The sequence below is a fragment of the Sturnira hondurensis genome, unplaced genomic scaffold (genome assembly GCF_014824575.4).
Source record: "Sturnira hondurensis isolate 20B ecotype Veracruz unplaced genomic scaffold, ASM1482457v3 Scaffold0021490, whole genome shotgun sequence".
Lineage (NCBI taxonomy): Eukaryota > Metazoa > Chordata > Mammalia > Chiroptera > Phyllostomidae > Sturnira > Sturnira hondurensis.
In genome coordinates, this window is record NW_028094121.1 from 1117602 (window position 1) to 1142280 (window position 24679).

General features: G+C 50.6%; 1 protein-coding gene across 4 annotated transcripts in view; it reads left to right on the forward strand.

Moving 5' to 3' along the window:
- HIVEP3 (HIVEP zinc finger 3) overlaps positions 1-24679 on the forward strand; it is a 410805-nt gene that overhangs the window by 322046 nt on the left and 64080 nt on the right. For all 4 annotated transcript variants that reach the window (XM_037032649.1, XM_037032652.1, XM_037032653.1 and 1 more), the window contains one exon: positions 5138-5335. The gene's annotated coding sequence lies outside the window, so the exon portion shown is untranslated. The remainder of the gene's footprint in view (positions 1-5137; positions 5336-24679) is intronic.

Below are 24679 nucleotides of genomic sequence, written 5' to 3' on the forward strand. Positions count from 1 at the left end.
AATTTGGAATTCCATCTTTGACAGTCCCTTCTGCTTCTTCTGTCACTACTCGTCTATTCAGGATTTCTCCCTCTTCAGTTTTTGTGCTGTATAATTTTCTAGAACATCATCAAAGTTTCAAGTCACTGACATCAGAGTGCATCTCCAATTCCCTTAAACTTTAAAAAAACATTCATATGCATGTTCATATTGCCTTTCTTAACACTTATTTGTGATTTTGCTCTTTGCCGCTAGTCCAGGTAGCCAGAGGTCTGTCCATTCCGTTGGGCTCGGCGAGAACCAGTCTGCTGCTCTGTGTATCTTGTATTGTCGCTGCTGTGCTTTTCCCCTACGTGTGTTTTTGATCTCAACTTCATTCATTTCTGCCTTCTGGATCGTTTTGGTTTATTTTTCCTTTCTCAGCTTCTCCGCTTAGGTGCTTAATTCGTTGAGTTTCGGCCTTTCTTGTTTTATCATAAAGGCATTTAGGGTTTGTAACTTTCCTTTAGGCAGCTTTGGTTGCCTTCCACAGATTTTCAAAAGTAGTGTCCTCAGGGTTGGGCATTTATTATACATATTCTACAGTTTCAGTCTTGTTGTCCCTTTTGACTCAAGTTATTTAGGAAAGCGTTTTGAAGTTGTCATGCGCATAGGTTGCTCTTTTATTTATTTATTTTTGCTACTTGTTAATTTCTAATTCCATTGCCCCAAGAGCAGAGATTGTGGTGTTGGAATTTGAGACCTTGTCATCCAGGACAAGGCCATTTGAGAAAAAAAGGCCTTTTTTCTGTTTCTTGAGTGTGTATGAAGTTAGGCTTACAACTATCTTGGAGATACTGGTACCGTAAAACCACAAGTAACGTGCTCGGCCATCACTGCTCTTTTGCTTTCTGCTCGTGGTCTTAAGAACGTATTATTCTGTGTGTTGTATGGGTCTCTTGTTCAGGGTGAAGGTGAAGTCTGACGACATTTGTTTCTTCCTGGAGAATTAGACCGAGCAATATAAAATGCCCCATTTCATTCTACTTCACATTTTTGCACTGTGGCTGATATTAATTTAACGCTGGCCTTCCTGCATTCTTTCTGTTACCCTGTTGCCTGTTACGGCTTCTTGCTGTTCCTTCCCTTTTAACTTTTCTTTGTCAGTTCAAGTGTGTCGCTCCCAAATAGTCTACGGCTGTTCTTGTATTCCCATTCTTGTAGTTACTGCTGTGCTTGGTCTAACTTTGTCTTATTTTATGTCATTTTTATGATACTTCTTTCATTCCTGTCTAGTTTTCCCTTTTCTAATTGCACAATTAATTGAGTTTTCTTCGTTTCTCCTCTCCCTCCCCCACACACAGAAGTTTAAAAGGTCTGTAATTTATTCTTCTAGAAATAGTTACCCTTAAATAAAAAATTAAAGCCCACACTTTTCTACTAATGTCAAGGATTAAATGGCGTTTACTGTCCAACAAGAAGAGACTTATTGTCAACAGTTATTTAGATTTGACTGTACATTTTTCTACTTGTATTGTTCATCGCTGTTTCCTGTGTACTCTGCCTTGCTTTTTCTTGAATTACTTATTCTGATACAGCTTTTATTTGGTTGGAGTAATTCCTTGAGTAATTTCGTTAAGCAAAGACAAGTGGGCGGCGTACTATTTTTGGTACTTCTCTCTTTGGCTTTGAGAGTTGGGTGAGTAACGGATCTCAGGGTTTTGACTCTTTTTCCTCAGAACTCTGTAGTCTTTGCTCTGTTGCCCTCTAGCAGTGGATGATGTGGATGTCAAGTCCAATGTCAAGTTGATTCTCAAAGTTTTTGTAGAGACTGTCGGAGACAAAGCTGAGTTTGTTGCTCTCCACGGAGCCCTGACACGTCTGGAGGAACAGGGCAAGATGGGGGTTTGCCGAGGATTGGAAGTCCCTGAAGTGGGGTGCGTGGGAGACGGGTGGAAACAGGCAACGGGAATTTTGAGGCAACACAAGGGATTCAATCAATCTTAGGTCACAGACTATAGATTGAGAAGCCAATGGATCTTCAGGACATGTCTGTAATACACAGTCAAGCCTTTCACCGGGGCTAGAGGCCCCTGAGGGAAGAACAGCATGCTAGTGAAGGCAGCGTAGGGCGGGTGGTTGCCCTTCTTCCCTCCCCAACCCACTTTAGTCTCTTCGAAAACCTGAAGGATCCGCTCATCATCCTTGGATTCCAGGAATTCGCCCAGCCCAGCCCAGCCCAGCCTGCCCTCGCTCCCAGTGCCTCTGACGAGCATCCAGGTGTTTGGCACAGGGGCCTTTCCCTGCCTTCGCTGGGTGAGGCTGGCTTCTCTCTGATTAGATTTTCTGTCGCTCCCACTCGTCTGCTTTTCCTCAGACTTGCTGACCAGCTACTGTGGGTCTGTTCTTACTCGCACATTTCTCCCTTCATTTCAGCAGTGTCTGGGGGAGGAGAGGTAAACAAATGGGCTCCGTTTGCTGTGTAGAATCTCAGGTGTGTGTACTCTCCACGGTGGTGGGTTATAGCATGTCCGCCACCTCTCCCACCTGCCACTGGAGCCAGGCATGCCAGTCAGGTGACGCTGGCCTCACTCGAGGGTGGGAGAGTGGCCACTTACTCCCTCCACCTCATCCCATCTTCTCAGGCCACGTCCCTGATTCTGACCATTACCTCACTCACTAAAACAACTCGGTGGCCTCGCTCCATCACAAGGTCAAGTGCAGGCTATCTCACATAACAAGTTCTTTGCTCATGAGCTATCACTGCCAGCCCTGTGGACAGCATGCAATATCTTGAACATTTGGCCAGTCTGGGGTCTCCTGCCTACTTGCACTACTTCCTTTGTTCAAAACAGCCTCTTTCTCTGTCTGTCACATGTTCAGACACCACCCAAATCGACTCCTCTCTTCTTTCTGCCGTCACCGTGTGGTGGCTTAGAAATAGCGACACTAGAAGGCATTCCTTTGAGCCCTTGCCTGACATGTGATCCCCTTGAAGGTAGGGACTGAATCTTGTATCCCCAGCAGTTACCGCCAGGCCCGAGCCAAAACAGGCGCTGACTGTACATCTGTTAAATGAATGAACAACCGAATTAGGTTCAAAAGAAAATTGTTCCACACTGACTGTGTATAAGACATCGTGCCAGATTCTGGGGGTGGGGGGTGAGTCAGACCGACCCCGCCGAGGTTTGTGCAGTCCTCAAGGGGCATGTGACTCCTAGAGTCTGTGCACATGGAACTGTGGTTTGTCTCGGAAGACACGGCAGATGTGCCGTGGGTCCTCCGGGAAGGCGGGACTGAATTTCCCAGTTCAAGGAAGCTGAGTGAGCCTCGAGGGAGGCTGGGCAGGAGTTAGCCCGGTAGACATGCGTGAAGGCTCCGAGGTGGGAAATCATAGACTACATTTATAGAATAATGTGCTCTGAGGAAGCAGTGTTTCCACACTGGGAGAGACCGAGCACAGACGTTTTCAGTAAGAATAGGATCTCCTGGAGGGTGTGAGGGTCGACCTGGGGATGATGGAAAACCGTGGAGTGGTGAAGAGGTTGGACAGCAGGGTCGGGAAATGGTCGGGAGCCACAGAGCAGGTTCAGCCACACTCTGTGGTGGCGTGAGGCTGTTCTGGCATGTGGGTAGGACACAGCTGGCTGGATTTGAGAGCAGCAAGTATGGGGCAGGCAGCAGAGGGGTTCCCGGAACATTCTGTAGGAATCAGCAGAAGGATTAGTTGCCAAAACACCAACGGTTCTCGGGCTGTGTCGGTAACAAGTAGGGTGCCCAAGGGGCGGAAGGCGGCAGTGCCCCAGGCCTGCATGCAGGTTGCTCCAGAAGTAGATTACGGAGTCTGCTCTGGGATAGCGACCATGTCCATAGCAATTACGCTGGCCGTTCCGTGTGCCAGGCATTGGTCCAGACCCTTCACAGGTACTGAATCCTTAAAACCCCAGAGGTCCTTGCCATTCTCATCCCCCCTTTTTCAGACACAACAAGGCTAAGAGACCTCCCAAAGACACAAGGTAATGAGTAGATGGGCTGGGACTTGAACCCAGATATCCTGGCCCCAGAAGCTGCATTCTTACCATCACGCCACTCTGCCTCCAGCAGATAAACCAGAGTATGGTCCCAAGAGAGCAGGTGGATGGGACACCACGCCATACTCAACTAAAACAGCATAGGCTTTTTAGATCCTAAAGACCGTTCCTCATGTTTCCCTATTTGACCCTTGAACAGGCCAGCAGGTCGATTACTGAAAACTGGAGTTTACTCATTCGTCCATTCGTCTGGCAGTCACTGTCCAGCTCCTGCCCTGAGCCAGGCCTCCATCGGCCCTAAGTGTTGTTTTGTTTAGTGATTTGGGGAATGCAGTGTGCTCTCATGTCTCGTATTGACTTCTCACTCATGCCCGAATGCGAGTCACTCTGGCAGGTCATATTGGGTTTCTCTTGCCGTATAACAAATTACATCAGACTTAGCAGCTGGAAACAATACTCACGTCAGCACACAGTTCTAAGTGGCTGGATTCTCTGCTAGGGCTGAAATGCAGGTGTTTCTAGGCAGAGTTCTTGCCTGGTGGCTCTGGGGGAAATTCCCCTTTTCCAGGCTCATTCGGGTTGTTAACAGAATTCAGGCCCTGTGGTTGTAGGACTGAAGTTCGGTTTTTTTCCTTGTTGTCAGCCAGTGGAGATCAAGTATTCCAGCTCCCAGAGGCTGCCCTCAGCCCCTCTCCCCAGGCCCCTTCCACCTTCAAGGCAGCAAGTGCGCCTCAGAGTCTCCTCCTTGTTTTCATCTCTGTGACCTCCTCTTCTGTGACCAGCCAGAGGACACTCTGCTTTTGAAGGACTTTGTCAGTAAGGTCAAGCCCACAGTATAATCTCCCTAGTTTCAGGTCACCTGTGCCCTGTAATAGAACCTAATCATGGGAGTAAAATCCATCATATTTACAGTCCTAGGGACAATGCAGGATACACACACTAGGGGGACAGGAAACCATGAGGGCCATCTTAGAATCTATCCCCTGTACTGGTGAGGAAGTGGAGCCTCAGGGAGGTTAGGAGGAGCTGGGTACAAGGTGGCCACCGTCCTCCTTGGGGAACACAGGGATCCAGCCCTGCGCCAAGACAAGTGGCCTAAATTTGACCAACAACACTCCTTGACCATGTTTTTCAACTGTCCCCTGCAGGATTTGAGAACCAAACTCGCAGCCTTGACCTATTCCATGGAGGAGCCACAAGAGGTTCTGGCCAAGCAAGCTCCCCCTTCTGGAGGGAAGAGCCCAGCGTGAGAGGTGGGCGGCCGCAGCAGCAGTGGACATGAACGCTGGTGTTCAGAGAGAACAGCGTCTCAGTTTTGGTCATCGGAAGTGGTGCCTGCAGCACAGGTAAGAAACGGGCCGTCACAGACGATGCCAGCTGGGGGCGCCGCTCTGCCTTCTCTTGCATAAGCTTGCTAGTGTTCTTCCTCTTTCAATGTATTATTCTTGTTGTTATCCTTGCCTTCTTTGAGCCCCTGTGAAAGCTGGATGTTCTACAGACTTCCTTGGCCAGGAGTAGAGACCTCGAAGGCCAGCACTCTTACACTGACCCATGCTGTCTCCCCCAAATGTAGTCCTGCGTCCCCACTTCCTCAGTTTCCATTCTGTCCCTGGCAGCAGCTCCTCTGAGGGACCACAGCCTCCCCACCAGACAGCTCCGCTGTGCTCTCCTGCCTTCTGGAGCTCCACCTTCTTCCCCCCCCCGACTGCCTTCCCCCTCCCCCCCCCCACGAAAGCTCTTGTCCGTCCACTGCCTGGTCCGAGGAGCACAGTGAATGCTGAAGGCTGAGCACCGTCTCTTCAGGGCCCTCCCCTGCGTTAAGGATTGAAAGAGGGCCAGGTTCCAGGCCACTGCCTGCACCTTAGAATTGGTGACATTCGGGTAGCAGGGCCCCAGCTCCAAAGGAGCTTACCCAACTGCGCTGGGGAGGTGCCCCTGCATTACGGTGTGTGTGTGTGATCTCCTTTTTGTTCTTCAGGTACGTGTTGTGGTTTTAGGTTAGAAGCTCTGGTTGCAGTTCAGGCAGGTGTATGGTGTTAGAAGCTCATTGCGTCTGGCTATGGATGCATCCGAATCACCAGGGATGGGGCAAGAGTGCTGGGGGAAAAAACCAAAAAAGGCAGATTCCCTGGCCCACACTCTTTGAATCAGACTCTTAGGGTGGGGCTACACCCCCCCAGGGGGGTTGTATCTTGATTCTGATATAGCCAAGGTCTGGGTGCTCTGAGGCCTCTTACTTGGGGTTCCAGGGTGCTCATCTTCTGCTTGGGTCGGTGGGCTTGGCTCTGGGTCCCGTGGGCCTTGTGTACAGTGAGCAGTGCCCCATCCGTTCCCTCCAAGCAGAAGTTTTCTCATGGAGAGGAGAGAGGGCCTTAGGTAACCTTCAGAGATGGCATCACAGTAGCTGCTGAACCGCGGGGTGGCTCAGCCCAGGCCTCTGCCCACAGCCGGGCCACGCCACGTAGGCCCACTGGTCCCAGACCTTGGGCAGGGCTCTCAGCGGGGGTGGAAAATCATTCTCCCATCAAGGGCTGGGCACGTGAGCCTCATTTAGAGAGGGTTGTCTGACGTGGCGCTCACTAGTGAAGGCTCTGGGTCTTCCCGCGCTCAAATCCCAGCTCCAGCAGTTGCTCAGGCTCTCTGCCTCATCTTCCTCGCTTGTGGGAAAGCAGTGGTACCTACTTTACAGGGCTGCTGTGAAAATACAGGTAAGGCTCCTGGAATGATGCTGTGCCCACAGCAAGGGCTCCCCAACACAAGCAGCCCTTCTGACCCAACCAGGCAGCACAGCCGCCACTCTGTCCTCCCGGGCCAGTACTGGGACACGTCTGCCATGCTCTGCCATCTGGCCCCACTGCCATCGGGTCCCAGTACCTCAGGGAGTCCCTAAGAATCAGGGTGTAAAGGGGCCTGGCACTGCTCATGGGCTCTGGTGCACTTTACAGACTAGACCGGTCCTGCAGGAAATCCAGTGAAGCTGGTTCTCTTGCCCCTTTTGTGAAAATAAGGGAATAGCATGAAGAGGTTCAGTCATTTAAAGACAGTCACACAGCCAGAAAGGAACAGCGGCTCCCCCTGTTATAAAAGTCCTTGCACTTTCTTTTCCACCGAGGTGCTTCCTGAAGAAAGGCAGTAACAGCTTCAAGGATGCCCCTCCCCCAGGAATGTCTACATTTTCATAGGAATCCATAGAACCATAATGAATGGGTCCACCTTCCTTGGCTTCCTGGGCTGACACCTCGTGGTGCTCAGTTGAGCATTTGTTTCCTTCTGCACGTATCACAGTGAGCCGATCATGGGTCTCCTCACTGCCCCCACCCCCGCTCTGTCAGTCTCAGGGCAGAGTCTGGATTTATTCAGCCAGGGGTGCAGTGGGTACTTGAACTAGGCTGGAAACAGAAACCTCTGGGGTTTCTCTGCAAGCAGAGATACAGGGAGTGCAGAGTGAGGAGGCCTCCCCAGACCTCCTGGCATGTGCCCTCCCCCTGCTTCCCTCCCAGACTCTCTTTTTATCCACGTGGGCTCTGCCAGCTGCATAGAAAGCTCTGTAGAGGATGGGACCAGCTCAGAGGGAAATGAGCTGTCAGTTCCAGCAAGAAGTCTGGTCCCCACCCCTTCCCGTGCTCTTCCTAGGGGATAAAAGCATCTGTGATTAATGAGATGCTGACTCAGTGCTTCTGGAGTGTCCCGGCGCTCATGCCCACTGCTGGCACATCTCCCCAGCCATCAGGGAAGGGCTGGAATACATGGCATCTGAATGAGGCGGAAGGCTCGGGTCCAGGCTGGCGGGTGTGCCAGGCAGGAGCCTGCTGCGTGCCAGCCTTCAGCGGCATCACAGACGCCCCTGTGCTGGAGAGGCTCATTAACACCATCCAGAGCCTAGGACCAGCTATGTGTGGGCTGCTCTGAGGGCAGGGAGGTGCGGAGTCAGAGCCTCCCCTTCAGCAGGCACCTGGGCTGGGGCTCCTTTCAGAGCACATGTGATTTCCCAGTAAGTGACTAGAGGGCGAACCTTATTTGAAAATGGGTATGAAAGCATTTTCACAGCAGCAAAGCACTCTGCTGGTAGTGTGCAGACTTCGAGCATCTTAGGAGCCATTTTTAAAAGTTAAATCCCATACACGATGCCAATGATACAAAACAGGTTAAAGTGGTAGTTTATTAATACACATGCATTAATACACATTTATCTTAAAATTTAAAAAAATTTAATACCTTTTTACTATGAAAGCCCCTCAATGGAATGATGACTCTGATGCATAAAGGCTTTGGAACTTCAGGGTCAGGATCGGAGGTGGGCACACCGCAACCAGGGGGCCTCGTGCAGGCCGCTGCCTGGTGACTGGAAATAAAATGGCTTTGGAGGACAGCCATGCCATTTCGTCTACACGGTATCTGTGGCTGCTCTCCCACTCTGATGGCAGAGCTGAGGAGCTGGGACAGAGATCGTCTGTCCCACAAAAACAAAAATATCTACTATTTGGCTCTTTATAGAAGTTTGCTGGCCTGTGCTCCAGACAATCTTCGTATCCCTGTGTCAGCTGTAACATCCAATGTTGCTCTTTTGGTTTGTTTGCTTGTTTGTTTGTTTGTTTTGGCTGGGTTTTTTCAGTGTTAAGGAAATTCTAAGTCATATCAGGAGGAGGCTGTGACTGGTAGCAGATTTCTAACAGCTTACCTTACAGCCCAGGGTGGGTTCAATGTCATGTGGACATTCGGGAAGGAGAAGGGAATTCTGGTTTGCATCACTGACAGTTTCAAACAACTGCTTGAATTCCTTCTTATTACAACACTCAGACAGGAAGTGCACAATCATTTATGGCATTTTTTGTGATAATCATGCAATACATTCCCTTATCGCCGAAAGCTTTCAAGCGTACTTATTTGTGAGGCTTATTAAGCACGTATAGCCCTGAATTCAAACAACAACAACATAAAGATGCCCACTCAAGAGCTCCAGTCTTTCTAGTTCACGGCATGGTTCAACACTGAAGTTCAAGATCTACCCAGGCCTTACTCCAAGGCCTGAACCAAGTGAAGCTGGCTGTGCCCATTGGCTGTGCTCAGCGTGTTATAGCGTGTGATAGACTGTGTTCTAAGGGGCGGGTCCATTTTTCATAAAGGTATTAATGGGGGTCGAACTATATTTTTGGAATAAAATTCTCGTGTGACCCTGAAAGAGCCTCTGAAACACTTCCACAGAACACAATTTGAAAACTGCTCCTTCGGCAAATACTGGTGGTTCTCATTTCTCTGCTGAAGGACCACAGAGGAGCCATAGGTGCTGAGCACTGGGAGGAAGTAGTAAAAGATGGTGGTGTGGGAGAGAAGCAAGGGAACCGGAGGGGAGAGGGCTCGTAGTGGAAAAAGAAACACAGAGAAGCCTCCTCGTGAGTTTCTGCCAAAGCTTAGGGTGTCTCCTAACTATTGTTGATGACTTCAGCACAGCTCTTGGGGGCTACTCTAATGAGCTCCAGCCACCAGCTTGGAAGAAGAGGTCCCAAAGAACATGGGGAAAGTTTAAAATGGGAGTGGGGGAGAATTGAGCCTACAAGTGGCTTCTGTTCAGTATGCAAAGGGCCTTTGAGGCCACTCAGCAGATGAAGGTCGGGAGAGGGCATGGGAGAGGAGAGGGGTGGCAGAGGGGTCATCTGGGTCAGCATGTCGAGCCAGCCTTGGGCAGGACGAAGGCCCGTGACCATGGCCGAGCTTGTGAGCAACCTGTCAGGGCCCCACACAGGTGGTGGCTGGGGTTGGGCAATGGCTTAGGGCGTCATTAGAGGCAAAGTCTACAGAGCCAGGAAGAAAATCCAGGGGTCCCTCTTCCCAGGCCTCCTGCCCTCCCTGTGTGGGCACAAGGAAGGGAGGGGCGGGCCTGCTGGCTTTGAGAGGGCGTGGGCTGCAGAAGGCCTCTTGGGGATGAAAAAAAAAGAGCACCAGTTCTTTCTGAGGTTTTGCTGCTCACCCCATAGAAAAGGGACATTTTTAGATTTTAAAAGGATGACCTCATTTTTTTTCTTATTTACGTAGCCCTGTTTGTTTATATAGTCCTTTAAAAATAGCAAACGTGTGCTAAGCTTAGTGCTCTCTGCCACCGCCAGCAGCAGAGCCACTGTGTGGGGAGAAACACCTTTTTATCTAAGAGAGGGACAGCCTTGTTTCCGAGGACAGATGGGAGCAAAACGGGACAGGTAGGAAGTTTCGTGGTTTTTCATGTCGCTCTTCTAAAATAGCCACCCGCTTGCCTCCCACTTCCTGCCTGACTCAACTCAGGGTAGATTTTCTCCTGTGGAGGACTGTGTTCTGTGGATTCTCGGGGAAGCTGGAAGGCATCTGTCAACAAGCAAACATGCTCGACCCCAAAGACCCTGAGCTTGACACTAGGTTTGCGTCCCAGCTCTGGTGCATACCAGCTGTGTGACCTCGGGCAAACTGCCTCACCTCTCTGTGCCCCCACTGTAAGAGGGGGGTAACGACAGGATCTGCAGTTGCTGTGCAGAGGAAATGAGGGGATAGATGTAAAGAGCTTCATCCAGTGAAGGCACGCAACAACTCTGAATAACGCTCTCAATAGGCAGCAGCTGCGTTGTCGATCCCCAAGCCCCCCCTGGACAGTCGAACCAGCCTCCTAGCCACCTTCCCTTCCTGCTGGCTCATCTGCTCCAGCCCACCCCTGCGTCGTCCCAGAGAGACAGAAAGATAACACACACATCTGACCATGCTGTCCGCTGCTTAACACTTGCCAGTATCTTCCAAAGCCTGTGGCAGGAATCGGCAGAACTTTTCTCTCAATAGCCCGCTGGTAAATAGTTTAAGTTTTGCTGGACATGTAGTCTCTCTCGCTGCTACTTACCTCTGCTGCCATTTCGTGAAAGCAGCCTTTCCCCTGTGGGGGGAAATGGGCGTGGCTGTGTTCCGGTAAAACCACGTGCACCAAAACAGGCAGTGGGCTGGCTTTGCCGACCCCTGACCTACAGGATGCGTCGGGGGCCCCTCAGCTCAGCGTCCCCAGTCCAGCCATCCCCTGTCATCCTGCGGAACTCCTCACACTTCAATCCTTCGCACTCACTGTTCCTTCTTCCTCAATTTTTCTGTCCCTGCTCCCTGGGTGCTCCTCTCCCGTGGCTTTGGGAGCCTTTGCTCTGGGATCCTGCAGTTTCCTATCTTCATTCCCCTCTGACCATTTATGCACGCACCCTCTGTCTTTGCCTTTAGAGCAGACACCCCTCCAGGCGGGAATTCTGCCTCCCTCCTTTGTGTGCCACCCGGTAGGTGTTCAGGTTTTCACAGGTGCTCAGTTCACATTTGCTACTGAACAGAGAGCTGTGAGAGGGGTAGTGGCCTTCAGGGTCTAGTTAGGAAGCTAGAATGTGAGCCAGGCAGGGACCCGGGTGGGGGACTGCGGCAGCTGTGTCTGCTCATGGCCAGCGACAAGGGGTATTTCTGACCTGTAGAGAGGAAGGGGAAAGCACTCAGATTGGACCTTGCTTGGTGGGAAAGAGACTTTCAGAGAGAAGAGGAGGCCAGGAAGGCTTTCTGTGTTGCAGAACTGGAGGAGGGGTGGGGACCTGGTTCTGGGTTCAAGGTGGTGAGTGGACAGAGCGGCCTGGTGAGCACTGAGTATTCTCCTGACGGCAGCTGATGGGCCCGGCCCACGTCTGGAAAGCAGGGCTAGGGTCTGGCCAGGGACCTGGGGCAGGGGGAGGGAATTTGGACTTTACCCTGTGAGCCAGAATTTCTCCAAGTGCAGCACACACCCTGCGGCAGAATCATCTGGGGCGTTTCTTGAAAATGCAGATCTGGGGCCCGTCTGAGACTGGAGGCGAGAAGGCTGCGGGGTGGGGGTAACACCGTGGTCCATAGGAGTGAGGAAGGCTACCACATGTTTGGGGGTGATAGTCTTAAGTATCCTTCAGACTGATGTCACCTGTGGGTGTCACAGCCAGGCCGGGCAGAGGCAAGGCAGGAACAAATGATCCTCTCAAAGAGCAGACGGGGACATTCAAGCTAAGACCTGGTGGGTGACTTCCCCAAGGTCATGCTGTGGGCTACTTGCAGATATGAGACCGCCTAGGGCGAAACAGGCTTCCTCACAATCTGAGGGCCTGGGGTGGTCCTGGAGGTCCCACAGCGGGAAGAGAGACAGGCATGGTGACTGTCCCCAGAGCCCAGCACAGCCTGGTACCCAGCGGGGCTTGGTCAGTAGGTGTAGAGCAAGTGAGGGAGTGGGTGGGGTGGATGGGTAGAGGGGTGATGCGGGGGCAGGGGAACAGAGTTCCCACGTCGTGCTGATGTTGCAGTCCTGGGGGACTTAGGAGAATGATGGCACCAGAGGCAGCAGAAAAGAAAAGATGGGCTTGGGGCCAAGTGTACTGAATCTGAGAGGCTGGCGGGATGGCCACGTCAAGATGTCGGCAGCTGGAATGCAGGACAGGCTATCTCCAGGCAGAGCATCTCTGGGGCAGCGCAGTGTGCAGCTGCAGAAGCTGCTAATTCGACAAGGTGAAAAATGCAGAGAGAGACAGAAGGAAATGAAGAGTCAAAGCCTGAGGAATGCGCACGTGAAGAACAGGCTCGGGTGAAAGAGAAGAGTGTGCAGAGATGAGAGTGGAGTCCAGATGAGCCAGAGCAGACTAAGAAAAGAGAGACTTGAACAGTCAGTCACCCAAGTAACGCAGTCGGGGCTCCTCTTTAGAAAACCAGCCAACCTCAAAGAAGTTGTGCCCTGGGTAAATAAAAACGTCAATCCAAATGAAAGCAAAATCACGAGTTTCTGTTTGGTGGAGATCTGTGCTCCCGCCAGTGTGGCTGCCGGTGTGGGAGAGCTGGTGAGGATGGATCCACCCGCCCCACCTGCTGGGACAAGCCCTGGTGTCTGGTCTCTGCCGGGTTCTGATTGGCAGGCATCCCGGGATCCTGTTGTCTCTGGGAGCCTTCCTCTTCCTCTCCTGCGACCATCTTAGCTCCTCCTACCCCTCCCTGCTGTCTCTCTCTTTAGTCATTCACCAGCTATTTTTTTTAAAGATTTATTTATTTTTAGAGGGGAAGGGAAGGAGAGAGGGAGAGAAATATCAATGTATGGTTGCCTCTCATGAGTCTCCTGTGGGAACTGGCCTGCAACCCAGGCATGTGCCCTGACTGGGAATCGAACCGCGATACTCTGGTTCGCAGGCCCACATTCAATCCACTGAGCTACACCAGCCAAGGCCTCATTCATCAGATATTTATTATCGGGGATAAAGCTCTGTGCAGAGGAACTCAGCTGAGGTCCCATAGCCCAGTGGAGTCTACAAGTCACCCACAGGAGAGCTTTCTGAAATATATATTCCTGGCCTTGCAGATTCAAGGTGCCTAAAAGCAGGGAGGGGCCAGCCACACCTGGGCTCTTGGAGCCCCGTCCGAGCAGCCTCCGTGGCCGCCTCTGTGAGTTTCTGCTCTGGAGCGGCTCTGCCGGGGCTGAGCCTGGAGGCGCTGGGGCCCAGGTCTGGGCGTTTCCCCCACAAAGCCCTAAAAATGCAGCATCTGGGCGGCCTCCCTGCTGGCCTCCCGGGCACCTTCAGAGCCTGTCCTGCCATCCGTCCTGCATGTGCCACCCCACTTGTCCCTTACCACACACACACTATGTCACGGTGACACCGGGACCAACATCACCATCATTGATCCTCCAAGAGGTGGATCCTTCAAATCAGCCCTGCCTACACAACAGGCACCGCGTGCCTTCTAGGGGACAACACAGAAAAAGTCCTGCCTCCTGGAGTCACATTCTAATAGGGGAAAATAGACAAACGTACAGGGGTGGGCAAAAGTAGGTTTACAGTTGTAATTTCATGAAACACAGGGTTTATTCTTGTATTATTATTTACTAGTTAGTTATTTCTGTTACAACTATAAACTGACTTTGCCCACCCCTCTATTATCACCTTATTACATAGTATATATTTGGGCAGGTATTAAAGATATGAATATATCATCACTAAAATAAAACTATTACCTTTTAGCCCTGACTGACATGACTCAATGAGTTGGGCATCATTCCACAAAGTGAAAGGCCACCGGTTCAATTCCTGGTCAGAGCACATGCCTGGGTTTTGGGTGCCTGGTCAGGGCTCGCGTACAGGGGGCAACAGATGGATGTTTCTCTCTCACATCTATGTTGTTCTCCCTCTCTTTCCCTCTCCCTTCCCCTCTCTCTAAAAATAAATAAGTGTTTTTTAAAAACATTACCTCTTCCTTACATAAAATGTGTATTACTTGCCAAGATGACAGGAAAGAAAAGGCCTCTGGTGGTCAGGAGGGGCCTGGCGGGAAGGCGACGTTTGAGCAGACCTGAGGGGTGAGAGGTGAGCACTGTGCTCTCAGGGGAGGAGCAGAGGTGGCTCATTTGAGGGGACAACTAGGAGGCGAGTATGGCTGGAGGGGCGTGGGGGGATCGGAGAAGAGGAGGCTGGAGGGGGGACAGGCAGAGGGTGTGCAGCCACTGAGAAGCACAGAAGTGCCGGGTCTGCCAGATGTTCGAACAGCCCCCTCTGCCACCCCGTGGCTGCGTGTGGAGACCACTCTGCAGGAGGCCAGGGCAGCGCCGGAGACCAGCTAGGAGTCTGGTGCTGCCATCAGGAGGGGACAGCGTTGCAGACCAGGTGGTGGGAGCTAGTTGGATTCTGGGTACAGTGCAGGCAGCGCTGTTGTGACCCACTGACAGATGGGATGCAAGGTGTAAGAGAAAGAGTTTAGAGACACCCTGCTGATCTACTTATTCACTCCACTCTCCGGCTAGTCAACCTCTCTAAGCCTCAGTTTTCTCATCTGGAGAATGGGTCACTGGTGGTTGGGTGGTCAGGGAAGGCTTTAAGATTATGGGATGGAACTTATGCTTAAGAAAGCAGGGGCTTAGACTAGACACAACAGAAAGAGGGGGAGAGGAACGTTCCAGGCAGAGGGAACGGCCAACACACAGACTGGGAGGAAGGACTGCAAGGCTTGTGAGCAATACCTGAGGAGCAACGGGCTAACACCATGGCCGAGGCCCAGGGCCTTGGTGGGAGGGTGTCAGGGGCTGCAGGGATGGGCACACTGTGGCCTTTGGAATAAACCAGCAGATTCGGGGCCCAAGCACTTTTGCAAACACTGAGGCTCTCAATTTTGAGCATTTTCAGATGGACATACTCAGGCAGGAAGGAACAAGGCTTGGCTCCTGTCTGGGGAGAGTTAACCTCCTGGCCCAGCATTGCATAACCACAGAGTCTGCTGAGCGCAAGGAGACTCTTCTGTGTGGCAGCCGGGGTGGCAAGCCTGGTGGCTCCGGGCTCTGGCACGGACCCGCAACGGAACAAACAGCCCTCCCTTCCCAGATAATGGCCCTCATTGAGCATTGTGTCCCGGCCAGCGCCCAGCACAGGGCAGCTCAGCCTGGGTAAGTTTCCTCTCTTGGCTGCTTAGCAAAATATTTACACTATGCCTTTCTAGTAAGACAGTTTCTAGGAACCAGCAGGCAGAGGGAGCTGGAGAAAAGAGCCCCCTCCCCATGACCCTGCACCCAGCTCATGTAAATGCTGCCGTACACCCAATGCATGAGCCTGGGTTGGTCATTGCCCCCCAGAGCTCTTGCAAACAGGTGTTGAGCTGGAAGATGCATGAAGATCTGTCTGCCTCCAAAATCGTGGGCATCCTCTCTGAGTGAAGAACGAGCTTCGTTTTCCTTTATTTTGTGAGGGTAGCACTCGGCTGGTCTTTAACACCCTGCCAAGGGCCTTTAGCTCAGGAAGGCATGCGTGTGCTTTGGGGAGGAACTGAAGATAAGAACTCGGAACCCTACCCACTCCGATCTCTCCTAGGGCACCACTGACATCAGAATAGATACCGTCCCCCTCTGCATGTGTCTTTCAGTGGGGAGAACGTCACCCCAGATGGTGCTGCACTTTGAGAGGTATCAGGACCAGGCACCCATAGGGACAGCCAACCAGGTTGTCAGAGGACCATTTGAAGAAACTGAGAAAGAGAAGAGGGGTCGGAGGGGTCCTCAGGATGGAATCAAACCCAGTGAGTGAGAATCACTGGCTCTGCCTCCAGAAGACGCCACGAACCATGGACCCCCAGAGCTACTTCAACCCATAACATGCACACCCCCGACCCATGGTGCCCCTTCCAGTAACCCGGCCTATGGAACAATAGCACCAGTCTGCTCAGTTATATGTACAGAGGGTGTCTGCTGAACATTTCTAGTGGCAAAAATAAAGTTAGAAAAAAAACTGGAAAACTTAATGGTCGGGAAAGTTTGGAAGTGTTGCATCTAAACCATGGCCCATCATTCAGCTATTAGATGGACCTGGAGATTGTGATGCTAAGAGAAAAAAGCCAGTCCGAGAAAGACAAATACCATGTGATCTCACTTATATGCAGAATCTAATGAACAAAACAAAGTGATGAATAAAATTGGACCAGAGGCACAGATATCTGGAACAGACCGACAGATCTCGCAGGGGGGGAGGTGGGGGAACTGGGAGAGATTAGCCAAAGAACATCTATGCACATATGCACAGGCCGTGGACACAGGTAGCAATGTAAGTGAGGCCTGGGGAGGGGGGCTGGATGGAGGGGAGCAAAGGAGGGGAAAATGGGGGATCTCTGTAATAATGTCAAAAAGAAGAAGGATACAGACCCTGTGTCTGCTTTGAAAGGCAGTAAAATGCAGTGGTTAGGAACACGGGGTCTGGAGACAGACTTCCAGGGCTCGGTTCTGCATCCCACAACTTACAAACTGGGCTATATAACATCTCTGACTCTCAGTCTGTGTGTGTGTGGTAACGTAGGTATTAAAATAGTGCCTGCCCTATAGGCTTGATGCACAGAGGTGCTTATCATTGTGCCCAGTGTATTCTAACTGCTCAAAAAAATGTTGGCCTTTGACCTAGGAAGATTTTCCATGAGAAAAGCAAGGTGTAGAGAAGAAAAGCAGGGATGATTCCATTTTATAAACACAAAAAATGCCTACCCACCTTCTTACAAAAGAAAGAAGAGTGATTTCTGCTCCCCCAGGACTTGAGTGGTCTCTGGAAAGCAGCCCCTTAAGGGAGGTGTGAGGCTTCCATGGGAGCTTGTGGCACTGGCCTTGGAGGTTCCTTCCAAACCCAGAACTCTGAGACTTTGTGGACCTGTTATGGCAACCTCAAAGTGCACCCTAGGCTGGTATTTGACCCAAGATAGTCTGTTGTTCACAAAATGTATATGCCAAGACTGGTGTTCTTTGCCGGTGGGGAGCAAAGACATTGGTCAGTGGCTTGTTTTTACAGAGACACTCACCGCTCTGATGTGGCACTCATTGGCGGAGCCTGTGTGGGTCCTGCCAGGGTTCTCCGAGCGGCTTTTCTAGACCCGGTCAGGTTTGTGTGAGCCAACTGGCGATGTCGTGGCCCATTTGAGATGGACTCTGCCTCTGTTGGCCACAGTCATGCTCAGATTCCCCACCCAAGTGCCACAGGCTTTGGGAGTGGAGGGAGGGGTGACAAGCCGAGAAGACCCCTACCTGCTGTGCAAATCAGGGCCATTCTTCCACTTGAGATGGGGCGCAGAGTGTCATATTAGCAGAGAGAAGCTTTAAACACTTGTTGGGGATACTAGATTTATTCCTCTATTTAATAAGTATGTTTAAATTTTCAAAACATTCCAACCAAACAGCAACACCAAAATAGACAATATAGATGATATATTGTCTATAGATAATATAACAAACAATAGTGAACCTACCCCCCGCTTTAAAAAGGCTTCAGTACACGGGGATGTAAAGTACAGCATAGGGAATATAATCAATTACATTACAATAATGGTGCAAGGTGGGTACTAGACTTATCGGGAATCACTTCATAAATTGTGTAAATGTCTATTCACTATGTTGTACACCCAACTAATATGAAATAATATTAAATGTCAACTTTCATTGACAAAATTAAAAAAAAGAAGACTTCAACAAATACAGTGGAAGCCTGCATAGCCCTCCACAATTGGAAGCCCCTCCCCCCACTTCCAGAGGAGACCAGTGTCCTGAGCTTGGCGTTAATGCCCCACAGTTGTTTTCTGAGCACCAACTAGATTTACCCAGGTGAGCAAAACAGACAAGGTTCCTGCCCTCGGTGGGCCAGCTGCAGGGTTGGGCAAGTCCCTGGTCCCTCTCAAGACTTCCTCCGTGAGTTCCAGGTTTCAGTTATGTGAATGTTCCCAGATCCATCTGTGGCTGTGACCAAGACAAGTCTGGGAGACATCTTGGCACCTGCCCTGTCACTAGCCTTGTGATTTGGGGCAAGTCCCTTCTGCTCCCCAGCCTCCAGCATCTTCCTCTGTCACACGTGGGCTTTAAACTGGATGCTGCTGTTCAAGGGCCTTTCCATCTCTGCAGTCATAGGGTGTGAAGGCGGAGACTTAACCAGAGTTGAGCATCCAAGTCCCCACTCATCAGGGGGAGGAGGGGAGGTGGAGCTTTGCTGGCCTTAGCAGAGGAGGCGTGCCCCCGTGCACTGGGGTGAGGGGCGGGGGCTTGTTTCCAGTGCAGGACACGAATCGCTGGTAGAACACGAGGTGATTTTAGACGAAAACATGGGTGAGGTTCTTTATTATAATAATAATCTCTTTAATTCAATAAAACCCTAGAATTGGCGGTTATACCTGTGATCCTAATGGCTTAGGATGAGGCATGTTTTAACAAGTCAATATAAGTTAAAGTACTACATAAGTAACAGTACAGATGGTATGTGTTTTTGGCAAAACTTGAAACCGTGGTCCCCACATGGCACCGTGTTTCCCAAACAAGAGTAGTGATGTGAGGGGCGGGGCCCAGCTGGCATCCCGGATGCCAGCACAGCCCGCCCAGTGCCGGCACGCCGGAGCCCCAGAAGCACGGGAGAAGTGACTTCATGAATGGCTCGCTCTTGAAAACAGCATGAGAGAAATTCCCTTCAGATCTTCGTGCCAAGGAGAGCTTTGCTCTTCCTGAGGAGCAGGTGTGTTTGTCGTCGGGACACTGAGAACGTGCGATTAGCTGTGTTGTCCTTTTTCCTTTGGCTGCCAGGAAGCCAGACCCTGATCCCAGGGCCCAAACAGAGCCACGCGTGCGGCCTTCTAAACTACTCATCCATGCTTGTCTGGCCCTTTGGTCCACACCTTCTGTCTGCCGTCTCCCCTGGGCTGATCTGTCTTTTTTTATTTTTTTTAATTCTTGCGCCTGTTTTGTGTTTATAAACCACCTCAGATCCTCTATGGACTAAAGCAAGTTAAATTAAAAAAAAAAAACAAAAAAAACAAAAGGGAGTTCATTCATTAATGAAGTAATCAGCTCCTGCACACACCACCTATAAAACCAAAGCATTCATTTTGGCTCTACTCGGCCTGTGGGACTTCCGGTCAGCAGGTGCTCCCCAGCCTGAAGGAGCCTGGGTGGGATGGGAAGGTGGTGGCAAAGAGGGTGGGTGGCTATTGCCTGCTCTGCTCCTCCAGGTCTGATCCAGTCAAGCCCTGGAGACCTGTCCTCCTGTTGAGCTTGGAGGCCACTTCAGAAATGGGATTGTCCCCTCAGGCTCAGAATGGCAGGCCCAGGGCTGGTGGGCTTGACCCTCCTCTCTCACCATGAGAGAATCAGGTTTGGGCTTTCTCCTCCCCCAAGGAACATTCTAGTGCAGTCCCCACGTGTGATTGTTTCCTGATCCCTAGTTCTGCAGCTGCCCTTGCTGTGAAGAGGCTCTCCCACCTGCCTCCTGCACCTCCCAGACCCCACGCAGCCCCGACGGCCTGTGGCTGCTCATGACCTCACAGGCACTATGGCCTCAGAACCCCCGGGGGTCTGGGTGCTCTGAGAAACATCAGGAGATGCTGATTTTTTAAAGTAAATGACTAAACACATGATATACTAAGTGAAAGAAGCCAGACACAAAGGACCACATAGCGTATGATTCCATTTATATAAAATATCCAGAACAGACAAATCCATAGAGACGGAAAGTAGATAAATGAGTTGCTGCCAGGGACTGGGGAAGGGAAGGTGGAGTGACTGTTAATGGGCACCAGGCTTCTTCGTAGAGTGGTAAGATGTTCTGGAATTAGATGATGATGATGGTTGCACAGCCTTGTCAATATTCTCAAAACCACTTCATTATCCATTTAAAAGAGTGAATTTAATGGTATGTGAATTATGCTGGACACCATCTAATGTCGCAGGTTCCCAAAGTTAGCTTTAGGAGACGCTCAAAATTTAGAAAGTTCTATTTGTTAACAGATTAATATACTCTCTAGTTTTGGAAATTAATATAGTCCCCTTTTCCAGAAAGGGATCTGTAAACTATCCACTAAGTAAGGTTTTTTCACAATAAAAGCTCTACTCTCTTACTCGCCAACAGCCGTGAGTGCCTCCTACGGAGCAGGCACAGAAAGCACAAAGGGGATGAGACATAAGCCCAGAGCCTGTGCTGTCTGGACTCTGCAGAGGAAGACATGACATGGGAAGCCATTAGTACAGCAGCTGGAGCCCAGTCCTGTGCACATACTGAGCAATCGAGAGTTGGCAGCTGTCACTGCCACAGGAGAGAGGAGCTATGAGTGGCCCGGGCTGACAAGCAGGAGCGTGATCCCCTTTGGGAAAGAGAAATCACTCACTTGAGCTAAAGTCTACCGGGAAACCCACTTGGAGAGGACTGTCACTTGTTAGAAGGATTTAGAATTCTTGGGAAGGGAGTGGGAGTCCCTGTGGGCAAGTGAGCAGGGCTGTGCCTGGCCTGGCCTCCGGGGAGATGACTCAGTGCCCGGCACTCCGCAGGGCAGCCCTGCAGTGCCCCCCCCCCCAGCTTCTAACTGCTTGAGAGCCTCCCAGGGGGCTGTATCCTAGAAGGAGGGGCTGGATTTACCCTGCTGTACTGGCAAGGACAAAAACTAGCAGAGGCTGTCCCATTTCTTCAGGGCAAAGAAGAAGTGCCTTTGGGTTTTCTACAGTTTCCCGTGAAGGAAAAGGCACCGGGATTTCAGGCTCTCAGGATCCCACCTCTGCCCCTTCTCAGGTGCGAAGATGAAGGGGCGGGGGGCAGGGGGCTGGCATCGGAGCGCTCTGGAGGGAGGCGCTCTAGGACAGTGATTCCAGGCCTTGGGGAATTCATTTTTTGTTATTGTTTTTCATTTAATCTTTATTATATATTTTCCCGTTACCATCTAGTCCCCTTAGACCACCTCCTGCCCCCCCAACCACCACCACAATGTTGTCCATGTCCATGAGGCCTTTTCCTTTTTGCTCTGTCCCTCACCCCTAACCCAGCCCGCCACTAGCTGTCATCTGTTCTTCATCTATGAATCTGTCTCTGTGTTGCTTGTTAGTTCGGTTTGTTCATTAGATTCCACATAAGAGTGAAATCATACGGTATTTGTCTTTCTCTGACTGGTTTATTTCACTTAGCATAATGTTCTCCAGGTCCATCCATACCGTAGCAAAGGGTACAACTTTATCCTTTTTTAAGTCTGAGTAGAATTCCATTGTGTAAATGTCCCATAGTTGTTTTACCCACTCATCTACTGGTGGACACTTGGTCTGCTTCCATATCTGGGCTATCGTAGATAACGCTGCGGTGAACATAGGGGTGCTTATGTTCTTTTGAATTAGTGTTTTGGGTTCCTTCAGGTATATTCCCAGAAGTGGGATTGCTGGGTCAAAAAGCAGATCCATTTTTAATTTTTTGAAGTATCTCTGTACTGCTTTCCACAGTGGCTGGACCAATCTGCATTCCCACCAGCACTTGTTTTTATGACCATAATACCCAAAGTAATCTATAGATTCAATGCAATTGCTATCAAAATTCCAGTGATGTATATAGAAGGACAAAAGGCCCCAAATAGCAAGAATGATCCTGAGAAAGAAGAACAAAGTTGGAGGAATCGTGCTACCTAATATCAAATTATACTACAAGGCCATGGTAATCAAAACAGCCTGGTACTGGCATAAAAACAGACACATAGATCAAGGGAACAGAATAGAGAGCCCAGAAATAAACCCATACCTTTATAGTCAATTAATATTTGACAGAGGAAGGAAGCACATACAGTGGGCTAAAGATAGTTATTTCAATTAATGGTGTTGGCAAAATTGGACAGATACATGCAGAACAATGAAACTAGACCGCCTTCCTACTCTACACACAAGAATAAATTCAAAATGGATCAAAGGCTTTAGATGTAGGACCTGAAACCATAAAAATCCTAGAAAACATAGAGGGGGGGGGAAATCTCAGACATTGCTTGTAGAAATATTTCATTGGACATGTCTCCCCAGGCAGGGGAAACAAGAAAAAATAAGTAAATGGGGTTTCATCAAACTAAAAAGTTTCTGCACGGCAAAAGAAATTATCAACAAAATAAAAAGACAGCCCACAGAATGGGAGAAGATATTTGCCAATACATCTGATAAGGGCTTAATATCCAAAATTTATTATGTACTTATAAAACTCAACACCAAAAAAACCCAAACAACCCAATTAAAAAATAGGCAAAGGACCTGAATAGTCACATTTCTAAAGAGGACATACAGATGGCCAATAGACATATGAAAAGATGTAACCGTCACCAACCATCAGAGAATTGCAAAAAAACAACCTGCAATGAGATACCATCTTACACCTGTCAGAATGACTGTCATCAACAAATCAGAATTCGTTGTTTTCTGTCAACATATCCCTCCTGGTTCCCTGAGTTCGGGACACCATATTTGCCGGGCTAAGGATGAAGCAGGAAGACAGAAATGAGTCAGATCCGGGGTACAGACTCAGGGAGCAAGGTCTCCTGGAGAAGCACGCCACTAGGAATGAGAAGGCCTGGGCCATGGCATCAGCCCGACCACTTTCCAGCCTGGTCCCACAACCTCTCTGAACCTCTGTGTCCTCAACTGCAAAATGAGATGTTAAAGCCCTTCCCAGAGGGCTGTTTGATTTAGGAACTATACAATTGTGAAGCAATGTTCGGACATAGTGTTTACAGCCCAAGGGGGTGGGGAACAGGGAGATGGAGCCTAAACGCTAGGTTGCCTCTGCAGGGAAGAACCTGGCCCATTAAATGAGATGGTGACTGTGAAGCCTTTGGTGAGCTCCACTCATGGCTCCCGTGCAAGCTGCCATGACTAGTGCTGTTATTATTATCTGCATAGAGGTGTACCCACATCCCAGAGTAAAGGGAAATTGGTTCTGTCTGGGACCTTGGAGGCAAGGTTGTTGGGGGGCAGAATTTGGCAGGGTTACATGTAGGATTTGGCTGGACAAAGAAGAGGAGGGATCAGTTAGCAGGGCCAAGGGACTGGCTTGATTCAAGGCCCAGAGGCAGGAAGGGCGGGGAGGCCTTGGGGCTAAGGTGGGATGGGGGGGGGGGAGAAGCAGATTGAGGGGGTGGGACAGATGGCCCAGGGTGGATTATCTCAGCCAGGCAGGAGGGTGAGGTCCAGTCGTGTCCTGGAGGAAAAGCCAGGAATGTCAGGAAACAGGAACCCGTTTCCGCACAGACCTAGTTGGAGGGTTCGGTGAGGGCCAGCATCAGGCCTCCTGAGGGCATTATTCTTGGGGCAGCTGGTGGACCCAGCCTAGGTAGCAGAAGCATCTGGAATAAGAGTGTGGGTAATGTCTCCAGAGCCCAACTGTGGTCAATACCCTCCTTTTTCAAATATGGGAGCAAGTAGCAAAGAGTGGGTTTGGCTTACCCAGGGAGCCCAGTAAAGTGGGTGTCAAGCCGAGTCACTGGATCCCTAGGCTTGGGTCCCACCCCCCTACACCTGGAGCAAAATTCTCCTGTTTCCTTGATTCATTATGCAGGCTCCGCCCTTGGAAGTTCCTTGAGTCAAGAGCACACTCTCTGGAGCCACGTGCTTGCCCGGCTCCCAGCCCCACTCTTTATTGAACGTGTGTCCCTGGGCAGCTCCTGTGCTCTTCTGTGCCTTAGCTGCCTCTTCTGACAAGGCACTCTCCACAAGGGTGGCCCCTGTGGAGCCTGAAGATGATGGCCCCCAGCCAAAAGGGCCCTTCTCCCCTCCTGGTGTGTTGGGATCCTGGGACAGATATGGTCTCTCTGTGGATGAGTCGAGATGCAATGATTTCCCAACTGCAGAGCACAAGTGTCCACCTCCATGGTTTTCCTAGGAACTGTCAGATGACAGAGCCGTCTCTGGACCAAAAATGTTCAAAAGTCTTAGGAAGTAAGGAAGCTATGACGCTGCATGGATGGGGAAATCAGAGCAGGAGCCATGCAGCCCAGTGTCTGGCCCCAGAGGCCTAAGTGATTTCTAAGCATAGTTCAAGCTGAGGGCCAACAAAACAAAGAATGGGAAGGGGCTGCCAGGGTTACAGTCTCTTAAAGAACTTTCCCCTAAAGCAAGTACAGTTCAGCCCCTCTCACTTTCTGCAGGCAGGCAGCCAAGCAGGGGGCCAAGTCCCAGTGAATGCTAAGGAAAGTAACAGGGGCGCAGGTCTGAGAGGGCGGCCCAGCTGAGGGAGAGCCAGACCTCCCAGGGCGCAAGCAGGGAAGCTCGCGCAGTTCTGCCTCAGGTGAAGTCTAGCACTACGCCTACCAAGGAGTAAAGCCCTTCTTTTGGCACCTGCAGGAACCCCCTGGCAGCTTCCTCCCCACAGTCCTTAGAAGGAGACTCGCCATTGTAATGCTGCACCCTGTACCTGGGACCCTCCCACAGGATGGGT